The following is a 12,578-nucleotide window of genomic DNA, read 5'->3' on the forward strand; positions in this document are numbered from 1 at the left end:
AGTGCTTGGAAAGGAAAGGAAAGTCAAACGTAGTCTGATGGGTCCTCTAGATTTTGAGAGCACATTTCAAAGAGTTCAGTGAAAGAATTGGTAGGATCTGATAGGTCAATATTCTGCAAAGGAAGTTACCCTAAGAAGGACTGAAAGCTTTCAGGAATGAAACACCAAAGACAAAATGAAATTATTCTTATAAGGAAAAAAGGGGGAAATCTGCTTACAGTGATGTGGCTACACAGGGAACTCAGCTTCCCTGAGAATACTGCTAAGTCTACACCCAAAAGAGATCAAAGAGGATAAGGATCCAAATGTGCAGAAGTATTTATAGCAGCTCTTTTTGTGGTGGCAAATAATTGGAAACTGAGGGGGTGTCCATCAATTGGGGAATGGCTGAAAATATTATGGTATATGGATGGGATGGAATACTATACTGTAAGAAATGATGAAGGGGACAGTTTCAGAGAAATCTGGGAAGACTTGTATGAACTGATGCAAACATGAATTGAGAAGAACCAGGAGAACAATGTCTACAGTAACAGCAATACTGTAAATCTAATCATTTGAAAGACTTAGTAACACTGATCAACACAATAACCAACCATAATCTCAAAGGACTCTTGATGAAACATATTATCCACCTCCAGAAAGAGAACAGATGGACTCAGAGTGAAGAAAAAGCATATTTTCTTCTCTCCCTTTCTTCCTTCCTTTCTTCTTTTGGACATGGCTAATGCAAGAATATTTTTTCATGGCTATACATATTTACAATGGGTCTTATTTTTCTCCTCAATGGGGAAGGGAGAGAATTCAAAACTGAAAATAAAATAAGATTGAGCCATTGGGGAAAAAACTGGGAATTCAGCAACCAACTCTGATTGTTAAAAGAATTGTATAGAAGTAGCACAAGACTTGCAAAAATAATGTCATGAACATTAAAGTCAAATCAAGCTAAAACTCTCGATGAATGCTAAGGAAGAAAAAAGTGTGTGTTAAAAGGGGAAGGATACCTAGCTATGTTGAGGGCAAGAAAAGGATCAAAGAAGCTTAGGACTAATGATAGCGGTGGCTAAGTGATTATGATGAATTACGGCAAGGAGGCTGAACCACTCTGATGTTATTTTGCTCCTGTTTTATCTTCTGAGGAGAATGGTCTTTCAATTAAGAAGAGAAGAAGCAAATGATTAACAGTGAAATGATAGCAAAGATAAATTTATGGTGGCAAGAGAGCATTTATCTGAATAGGTTACAGAGAGAGGTTACAATTCTAGCCACACAGTCTTTTGCCACATTGATATCAGCTTTCCAATGTGTATAGAAAATAAGTTTGCCTGGGATACAGAGCTTAAAGATGACATGACTGATGAATGACACAGACATGGAGGAGTCATCCATATTTGTGTTGACTGCTTCACTGTGCCTAGGTGGACTAATTCCTAAGGACTAAGTCCTTACAGAAAGAAGTCATAGATCTTGTTGCTAAGTCTGTGATTAAAAAAATTGGGAGAATGGTTATATTGCAGTTTTCAAAAGAAGGAAGAGAAAGGAATCTGCAAACAGACCAATTAACTTCATTTTTAAACCTGTTAAAATTCAAAGACATATTTTTAAAGGGGAGCTTTGTGAGCATATAGAAAAGGGAAGCAGTGATTCCCTCAAAGCCAGCATGATTTTATCAAGAAGAGGACATGCTAGATTACCTTCATTTCCTTTTTTTGATAGGGTTACTAGGCTGATAGATCAATGGAATTCAGTAGCTTCAGTATACCTAGATTTCAGGGAAGCATTGGACAGAATCTCTCAGGTTAGCCTTGTGTACAAAATGAGTAATATGAGCTAGAAGAGGGGCCACAAGCTGCTGCCATTTTTGTATGATCACTTAACTAAAAATAGATTTTACATTTAAAAAAATGAAGTTTTGTTGTATTTAAAATTGTAAAAACCATACTTACCCTGGGACCCTACTAAAAAAAGGTAGCCAGATTTGGCCTTCAGTAGTAGTTTTCTGTCCCCTGGGTTCTAGGGGACAGAACAGTTAGGTGGAATTGAAACTAGTAGAATGTCTAGACTCAAAGAGTGGTCATTATGGCATTGGAACTACAAGATTGAGTAAGGAAAAATGTTAACCTGAATTTCAAAAAAGGGAAGAAAATAGAATCTGAAAACTGTAGGTTAATGGACTTGATTTTGATTCCTTGGGAAATTTAGAAAATTAAAGTGATGGTTAGAAAAAAGGAAGTACTAATTACAAGAAGACAACATGGCTTCATCAAGAACAGGTTGTGTCTGACTAATCTTGTTTCATTTTTTAACAGTGTTACTAAACTAAAGGATTGGAAAATGCTACAGATATACTTTACCTAGATTTCAAAAAAGTCTTTGCTAAAGTCTCATACTATTTTTGTGGAGAATATGTAGAGCTGTGGACTGGATGATATTACAATTAGATTCAGATTTCAATGGATGGCCTGATTCAAAGAGTAGTCAGTAATAGTTCAATGTCAGCATAGCAGGCAGTCTCTAGTAGAATACCCAAGGGATACATCTTTGGCCCTTGCCCTGTAACCTTTTTATCATCAATATGTTCCCTCCAGCTACCCTAATAATGAGGACTCATGAATTACACACATCATCTTTCCATGTAGGAATGTAAACAAAACAGTTCGACTTTAGTAAATCCCTTGCAATTTCTTTTTCTTGTTCTTTTTCTTCATTACCTTTTCATGCTTCTCTTGATTCTTGTGTTTGAAAGTCAAATTTTCTATTCATCTCTGGTCTTTTCACTGAGAAAGCTTGAAAGTCCTCTGTTTTATTGAAAATCCATATTTTGCCTTGGAGCATGATACTCAGTTTTGCTGGGTAGGTGATTCTTGGTTTTGATCCTAGCTCTATTGACCTCCAGAATATCATATTCCAAGCCCTTCGATCCCTTAATGAAGAAGCTGCTACATCTTGTATCATCCTGATTGTGTTTCCACAATACTCACATTGTTTCTTTCTGGCTGCTTGCAATGTTTTCTCCTTGATCTGGGAGCTCTGGAATTTGGCAACAATATTCCTGGGAGTTTTCTTTTGGGAATTTTTTTCAGGCAGCTACCTGTGGATTCTTTCCAATTTCTATTTTACCCTCTGGCTCTAGAATATCAGGGCAGTTTTCCTTGATAATTTCTTGAAAGATGATATCTAGGTTCTGTTTTTGCTCATGGCTTTCAGGCAGTCCAATAACTTTTAAATTATCTCTCCTGGATCTATTTTCCAGGTCAGTGGTTTTTCCAATGAGATATTTCACATTGTCTTCCACTTTTTCATTCCTTTGGTTCTGTTTTATAATATCTTGATTTCTCATAAAGTCACTAGCTTCCACTTGTTCCAATCTAATTTTTAAGGTGGTATTTTCTTCAGTGGTCTTTTGGACCTCCTTTTCCATTTGGCTAATTCTGCCTTTCAAGGCATTCTTCTCATTGGCTTTTTGGAGCTCTTTTGCCATTTGAGTAAGTCTATTTTTAAGGTGTTATTTTCTTCAGTATTTTTGGGTCTCCTTTAGCAAGTCATTGACTTGTTTTTCATGGTTTTCTCACATCCCTCTCATTTCTCTTCCCAGTTTTTCCTCTACTTCTCTTACTTGCTTTTCCAAATCCTTTTTGAGCTCTTCCATGTCCTGAGACCAGTTCAAGTTTTTCTTGGAGGCTTTTGATGTAGGCTCTTTGACTTTCTTGATTTCTTCTGGCTGCATGCTTTGGTCTTCTTTGTCACCAAAGAAAGATTCCAAAATCTGAGATTGAATCTGGGTGTGTTTTTGCTGCCTGGCCATGTTCCCAGCCAACTACTAGACTCTTGAGTTTTTTGTAAAAGTATGACTGCTCGTAGAGTAGAGAGTACTTTGTCTCAAGCTTGAGGGGCTGTGCTGTTGTTTTCAGAGGTATTTCTACACAGCAAGCTCTGCCACTCCAGTGCTCCTCCTCCCCCAGAGAACCACCAACCTGGACTCGCCTGAGATCTAAGCAGGCTCTGCACTCCTGCTCTGATCTGCCACAGAATTCCTCCCACCCGGTGGGCCTGAGGCCAGAAGCAACTGCAGCTGTAGTTCTGTAAGCTTGCCTTAGAGCTGCACCACCTGCACTGCTCCCAGGGGACTGGCCAAGCCACACACTCTTTTCACTCTGTCCCCGCAGTTTTTCCCACTAACCTTCTTTGTTGTCTTTGGTGTTTGTAGGTTGAAAAGTCTGGTAACTGCCACAGCTCACTGATTCAGGGTGCTAGGGCCTGTTCTGCCTGGCTCCTGGTCTGGTTGGTCCGGGTGCAGCCCACACTTGGCTGTGTTCTGCTCTGCTCCAAACACCATGTGATTGACCTTAGCCAGTGAACATCCAGGCTGCCCTGGGCTACAGCCTTGCTTCCTTCTGCTATTTCTTGGGTTCTGCAGTTCTAGAATTTGTTCAGAGCCATTTTTATAGGTGTTTGTAGGGTCCTAGGGGAGAGCTTTAGGCACATACCTGCTTTCCAACCACCATCTTGGCTTCGCCGCCCCACCCCGTGACCATTATTGATGCTCCAGGACACAGAGACTTTATCAAGAACATGATTACAGGCACATCTCAGGCTGACTGTGCTATCCTGATTATTGGTGCTGGTGCTGGTGAATTTCAAGCTGGTGTCTCAAAGAATGGGCAGACCCTTGAGCATGCCCTTCTGGCCTACACAGCAGGTTAAAACAATTGATTGTTGGTGGAAACAAAACGGATTCCACTGAGCCACCCTATAGGCAGAAGAGATATGAGGAAATTGTCAAGGAAGTCAGTATGTATATTAAGAAAATTGGCTAGAACCCTGACACAGTAGCTTTTGTGCCAATTTCAGTTTGGAATGGTAACAATGCTGGAGCCAAGCTCTAATGCACTTTGGTTCAAGGGATGGAAATTCACTAGTAAGAATGGCAATGCTAATGGAAGTACACTGCTTCAAGCTTTGAATTGCATCCTGCCACCAACTAGACCAACGGGCAAGCCCCTTCATCTAGCGCTGTAAGATGTCTACAAGACTGGCAGTTTTGGTACTATACTTCTTGTGCAAGTAGAAACTCGTGTTCTAAAACCAGGCTTGGTTGTCACCTTTGCCCCAGTCAATGTTAAAACTCAAGTAAATTCTGTTGAAATGCATCATGAAGCTGTCAGTGAGGCTCTGCCAATGGGTAACGTTGGTTTCAACGTCAAGAACGTGTGTATCAAAGATGTCAATCATGATAATGTGGCTGATGATATCAAGAATGACCCACCTATGGAAGCAGCTGGTGTCACTGCACAGGTTACCATCCCGAACAATCCAGGCCAAATCAGTGCTGGCTATGCACCTGTTCTGGATTGTCACACTGCTCACATTGCTTGCAAGTTTCCTGACCTGAAGGAGAAGATTGAACATCATTCTGGTAAGAAACTGTAAGATGCCCCTAAATTCCAGAAATCTGGTGAAGCTGCCATCATTGACATGGTTCCAGGCAAGCCTGTGTGTGGAGTGCTTCTCTGATTATCCTTCTCTAGGTCATTTTGCTGTTTGTGATATGAGGCAGACTGTTGCAGTTGGTGTTATCAAGGCAGCTGACAAAAGTGGCAGCAATGTTGGAAAGATTGTCAGAAGATGGGCACGCTAATATATTCCTGGTGGAGTTGTGTAATGGTATAGTTATTATGGAAAGTAATTTGGAATTATGCCAATGAGGTGTCTAAAATCTCCTTACACTTTGAACCTGAGACTGTCGTTAGGCTCATACTCCAAGGAAGCCCTCAGTAAATAAAAACAAAAGTCCTGACATGCTCCCAAATAGTTACAGTAGCACTTCATGTTACGTAAAATCTAGAAACCAAACAGATGACTATCAATTATGAAATGGCCAAATAAATTTTTGTATATGAATGTAATGGAATACTGCTGCACTGTAAGAAATGATGAGTCTGGTGAATACAGAGAAGCACTGGAAAGATCTACATGAACTGTTGCAAAGTAAAGTAGACAGATAAAAAACCCAATATACCCAGTAGCAACAACACTATCAATGGAAAGACTGATACACCAAAAGGTCAAAAGTGAATCTAACAAAATTGTAAACATCAGGAAGGACAAACTGGAATGAAGAGACATTAGAAGATACCCCAACATACCCATTGGAGGAGGTGGGAGGTCCACAGGTGTTACATACTACACATGGTTTTGGACTTTCTCGATGTATCAGTCAATTATGATGATTCTGTTTCTTCTCTAAAAAACACTCATATCAGATGGGGAGGGATACCTGGGATTCTGTGGTGATGTAAGAAAACAGAAATAAAAAATTACTGAAAAAAATACAAATTCCTTCTCATAGGAAGAAGACTTACCATGAATAAAATTTAACGATATGTGGTTTTTCATAATGGGGAGAGAGCCAACCTCAAAGTCAGGAAGACTTGAGTTCATGTCCTGACTCATGCACACTGGCTCTGTGACATTGGATAGGTGACTTAACCTATTGGTGCTCCAGGCAACTCTGAGGTTTTAAGTGGCAGAGAAAGTGCTGACCTACATGGTCTGTGGCTTCTTTTTACCTATAAAATGAAATTAAAGGTCTGAAATGAAAAAGCCAAAGATTTGAAAGAATATGGCATAGATTCTAAAGGCAGTGTTTAGTTTTTAAGCATATACATATGTATATATACATATATATGGATATATATATATATAATTTATTATTATTATATAAAATATAATATATATAAGCATTTATAATCTAAGCTTCCAACTATACCTCTCCCCTCTCCACTTAACCAAACAAAAATAAAAATTCTCCTTACAAACATGCATAGTTCTCAAAACTAATCCCCATGTTAGCCAAGCCTGAAAATATATGCATCTTTCTATATTTAAATTAATCTCATCTCTGATAAGAGGCAGTGGTATCATTCAACTTCAGTCTTTCAGACCTGTGGTTTTTGCTGACATTAACCATTGTGCTAACAATGTATAAATCAGAGTTATTACTATTAGCATTGGCGCTGCTGCTGTTTACTACAACTGACACTGCTGCTGCTTCTACTTACCTGCCAATAGATCTAACTGAAATAAGCCCTTCCTGAAAATACAAATGTTAGTCTAAAAAAAAAAAATCGGCCTCCCCTTAGGGGCCTTTCAGACCATGCTGGGGAGGCTACTACAATCTTTGTTCAACACAGGATTTCTCAATGCTGGGGAAATCCCTCCACTTCCTTACAAAAGGGAAGGAAAAGGCTGAAGAAGACAGAAATTGCTGCATACTATTTGAAATGGATCTTTCAAACTCAACATGTTCATAATAAAGATTCACAAGAAAACATCGTCCCCCTGAAGTTCTTCCCTCTTCTAATTTCCCCATCACTGTCTGGGACAGCACCACCTTTCCAGCCACCCTGAGCTCCACCCTGGAAGGCCTCAGCTGGTAAGGGAACTTATACCTCATCTTGCCCAGGGCCAATGCTCCACCTCATTTCCTAGTCACCAGCTAAAAACTATTCTATACCATCAGTTTTCAATTTTCTGTGAGTTCTGGTCTCTTCTCTCCCTAGAATAGAAGCTTACTTTGGGAAGAAACTGTTTTTTTTCTTGTATTTTTGAACTCAGCACTTAGCAGAGTACATAGCACACAGTAAGCACTCAACAACTGCCAAGACTCTATCTGCCTACATACCTACCTATCTATCTATCTATCCATCTGTCTATCTGTCTATCTTTCATCCTATCTATGTAACTGTCTAGTTTTTCAGGTGTATCCTTGTGAGTGCTTTAAATTCATAATTCATAAAATAAATCTATCCAAGATTTGCAGCGTTAGCCAAATTTTAAAGTGTAATTGTGGGGAATGAAAATTTAACAACAGGCTTTTATGTGTGTATCTATCTATCTCTCAGTCAGTCTATCTATCTGTCTATGATTACACATGTTATTGCCAGTGAGGCAAATAGTACAGTATTTCTCTGACATGCCATGTCTGAAAGGGAGATCAGAAAATCCTGAAAGTTTAATTCCAGAGAATAATTTTCTCCCTCTATGATCTATATATCACCTATCTATTTTAAGGCCCCCACTCTTCCTCAGCTCTCATATCTAATCAGTTACCAAGTTTTTAATAACTACATGAACAGCACCTCAGACCTACATTCTTATCCTTCCACTCACAAACCTCATATCTTCTCTTCTTGTCCAATACAACAGTCTTCTAAATGGTCTCCCTGCCTCAGGTCATCCCCTCTCCATTCCATCCTCCACTCAGCTGCTGAAAGATATTGTTGCTTTACACTTCTGATCATGTCAATTCCAGCCTCAAATAGCTGCATTGGCTCACTGGTACATCCAGTATCAAGCTGAACCAACTCTGTCTTTTATTACCATTTGTGAACATCTAAAACCTAAGTATTTGATGTAATCTTGTATTATTCCTTTCTGTAGTGTAACATCCAGGCTTATTTGCCTTGTTGTTGTTCTTTATACATCACATTTCATATCTCTTCTTTAAACTTTTGCAAAAGCAGGTCCTCTTGGGTGAAATTTATTCTCTCCTTCTCTCTGCCTCTTCCAATCCTCTATTTTCCTAGTTTCCTTCGTAGGTCAGCTAACATGCCACCTCATCCTGCTTAAGGACATTCCTAAATGTCACCTCCCCCACCAAAAAAAGTTATAGACATCCCCCTTTTTCCCAAACAACTTATATTTTCTTTATATCTTATACATAATTGTATGCATACATGTTGTCACCACCAGTACGATTTAAGCTCCTGGAAGGTAGAGGCTACTGAATTCTTGTTTTTATGTCCCCAGAAACTAGTCTTTGCCCCCACATGAAAACGGTCCTTAAGAAATATTGTACTTGTTGGCCATTTCCTTGCCATTTAGGAAAATAGGACAGGCTTTCCCTGACATCTGCTGGCCTCAAAGAACACTGCAGCATATGAAAAAGTTTAAGCCAGAAAATAATTTCTGGAGAGATGAACTTATTTCAATTTCCCATTCAAATCCTAATAATACAATCTAACCAATTCCAAAACTTATTTTTAATTGATTTTATAAAGAGACATCTCGATCACTGTGAAAACAGGCAGAATAGAGCCAAAGGAAATACTTCAGTGTAAATAGAAATTCAGATTAAATCATCAACATTCCAATGACCTATTTCACTTCTCATCCTGTCTCAGCAGAATGAGGCAGGTTAAGATTAAATAGAAGAGAAAACATTGTATAGAATCTATCTAAAGTGAACCTGGTCCCAGGTATAAGTATTCAGTTTGACCATTCACAAGAACAAAACTTTGGAGAAAATAATACATGAAAATTTCCTTTGCAGCAAGTTTTTGAAATATATCAGAAGTTAAATTAAGAGATTAGCACATTTAAATCAAACAACAGGGAAATGCTTTCCTATGTGCCTAGAGATACTTAGCAACATTGTTAGCCCTCTTAGCCCTGCATTGTTATGCAAAATCACCTAGTAAATGAAACAACTGATTTAAGCATTTTAGATAGTAGTAGAGCTGCAATTGAAAGCTGGCTTCTCTACCTTCAGTTCCAGTGTTCCTGTCTTTGGACCAGGATTTCCATCTCCTCCATGGCCCTCCATTCTGAACAAAGCTATCCCTCTCTCCTTTCAGTCACTGCTAATCTTCTCAAATATGTGGTCTCCACCTGCAGCCACAATTCCTTCCCTCTTCAGCCATTACTTCTGGCTGCTAAATGAGTGTGCAGAAACAGAGGTCAGATGGATAGATCCAAGGATTTCAGAGGTCATGTATTACACCCCTATCATTATGTGAGGTCTTTAAAACAAATTGAAAAATATTATTTTGAAGTAATTTAATCATTTTATTAATAATGCCAGCATTTTAATGAAAGTCTGTTCCTTTGTCTGTCTCCCTCTTAGACCAAAGACAATGATGGCAATGGGCTCAAGACTTATATGCCCATTGGAAGAGGGGTGTTTCTGGGGCTGGCAGTCAACTCTGAATGGTTAACAATGAAAGAATGAATATTACAGTGAGGGGATGACCCCATTTAAATGAACTTTGATTATTTAGTTTAATTCTAAGTCACCCCCACCCTTGGGAAATCTATTCAAAAAATTTGTCCCCACCCAATCCAGGGTAGAGTACAATGGCTTCCCCACCTGGGTGGGGTTTGACCAAGATTGTTAGGAAAGATAGTCTAATCTCATTATCAGTAATGTGGTTGAAGAGAGTAAACTTGAAATCAGTGCTTTAGAAAAAAAGAGAGGAACACTGATCTCCCCAAATCATTGGTTATTAATAATCATTTCTCTCAATTATCCATAAAAGGAAACTGGGGCCTAGGGAGGTAAAGTGAGTTCCTATTTATTCTCAAGATCATTGGTTTATACCTGGAAAAGACCTCAGAATCATCTTCATTAAGGCCCTCAATTTACAGATGAGGAAACTGAGGCCCAGGGCATGGAAGTGATTTGCCCATTTCATACTAAAGATCCTAGCTGAGAGGGAAGTTCCTGGTAATGTAGTTAAGCCCCTGAATTTGTGGAGGAAAAGACAAAAGCCAGGACAGCTGATGAGAATTGTCTGAGATCCCACAACTGCTCTTAGGCTGGATTGGAAATCAAGTGTTTGTACCTGTGAAGTTCAGCAATGTAGCCACTCCATCCTGCTGCCCCCTATACTATCCTCTCTCTAGATGTTCTAAAACTGAAGTGGAAGCGATCAGGGGTGTCTTTTCATTTGAAAAGAAACAGAATTCCCCACCAAATTTAAAGTTTTATCTAGTAAACATTCAAGAGATACTTATTGGTCTGAAAGGAATTCTTTGGCTTCCTGTCTACAATAAAATCTATGTTGAAGAAGTGAATTCCTTGAGCCCAGCTTTGCCTTTTGATGACCCGTGCAGTCTCAATCATGGTCCGAAGGTCCAAAGGTACCCTAACATTGGAACAACTCATATCCTATAATACTCACACATGCACCAGAGGGGTCCTAAGGTGACAAGGTAGTGCTATCGCCCTGTTTTCTGCAGAGAAATTTTTGTGTTCCAGTGTTCGGCCAAAAAAAATTAATATCTCCTCCTGACCTAGCTCAACACATTTGACGGCAGGCATACACATCAGTGTGCCAAGTAAGATGATTAAAGAATAAAAGTAAAGACTGTTTCTAGCACATGGGTCATTAATAAAATGATTGAATTACCCAGAAGTTATACCTTATGAGGTTTTGAAATGTCACATAATGATGGGGTGGAGAATACATGTGAAAGTAAGAGAAGAAGAAAAATCAAAGAGACTAATCCCTTAGATTTCAGATGTCGATTTTGAGAAGAGAAGAACATCACTAAACACTAGAGACACAAGTACCTGAGGTCCAATCCCTCCTTCAGACACTGTTTTTGTCTTCAGTCTCTTTCACTTTATATAAAGAGCTTTGAATTTGATGGCCTGGGATGTTCCTTCCAGCTACATGTTCTTTAATATGTAATTGGAGAAGTTATTCTATTCCCTTGCCTTCGTCATCTGGATATTTGGGAAGAGGGGGGAATAGATGACCTCTGAACTCCTTGCTAAGACTCTGACCTGTATTAGGAACTGAAAGTAACCCCAGTTTATCTCTCCTGGATCTATTTTCCAGGTCAGCTGTTTTCCAATGAGATATTTTATTCCAAAGTGATCACACAAGTGGGAAAGAAAGGGTCCTACATGCACAAAAGAATATTTATAGCAGTTCTTTTTGTGGTGGCAAAGAATTGGAAATCAAGGGCATGCCCATCAATTGGGGAATTGCTAAACATGTTGTGGTATATGAATGTAAGGGAAACTATTGTACTATAAGAAATGAGGAGCAGATGGACCTAATGATAACCTGGAAAGACTTACATGATCTGAGTCTGAGTGAGGCAAACAGAAGCAAGAGAACATTATACAAAATTACAGACACACAGTATCTGTGATGACTAACTTCGGTAGACTTGGCTCTTCTCAGCAATACAAAGTTCAAAGAAAGCTCCAAAGAAAAAGCTATCCACCTTCAGAGAAAGAATTATGGAGTCTGAATGCAAATTGAGGAAACTATCTGTTCTCTTTTTCTTTTTCCTTCTTTTTGATTTTGTTTCTTCTTTCTCATGATTCATTACTTTGGTTATAATTCTTTAAAATTTGACTATTGTGTAAATAAGTTTAATGGGAAGGTATATGTAGAACCTATATCAGATCACATGACTTCTTGGTGTTTAAGGGGGAGGAGACGGAGGGCAACAAATTTTGGAACTCAAAAACTTGAGGAACCGAGTCCTGTAAATTAAAAATAAATAAATAAATAAGATGCCAAAAAGAAACATTCGACATTGTTACAATGCTAAGATACATTGTAGATACCACCTGTAACTATACATCCCGAAGAGCATCTCACAATTGCTTTAGGAGTTTCTGTGCCCTTGGTGGGCATCCTTCAGGCTGCACTTAGCTAGGCTTGGCAGAGGATCCAGGCATTAGGACTGCAAATGAATTCATGGGCTATCTAGTCCAATCTACTCATTCTACAACTGAGCAAACTGACTCATAGGGAGGGAGGCCCAAGGTCATC

At 39.0% G+C, this 12,578-nt stretch overlaps 1 pseudogene; it reads left to right on the top strand.

Annotated features, from left to right (window-relative positions):
- Positions 1 to 4,866: 4,866 nt before the first annotated feature.
- On the top strand, positions 4,867 to 5,638 carry LOC118833275 (annotated as a pseudogene).
- Positions 5,639 to 12,578: the final 6,940 nt, after the last annotated feature.

The sequence above is a fragment of the Trichosurus vulpecula genome (genome assembly GCF_011100635.1).
Source record: "Trichosurus vulpecula isolate mTriVul1 chromosome X unlocalized genomic scaffold, mTriVul1.pri SUPER_X_unloc_9, whole genome shotgun sequence".
NCBI classification, from domain to species: domain Eukaryota; kingdom Metazoa; phylum Chordata; class Mammalia; order Diprotodontia; family Phalangeridae; genus Trichosurus; species Trichosurus vulpecula.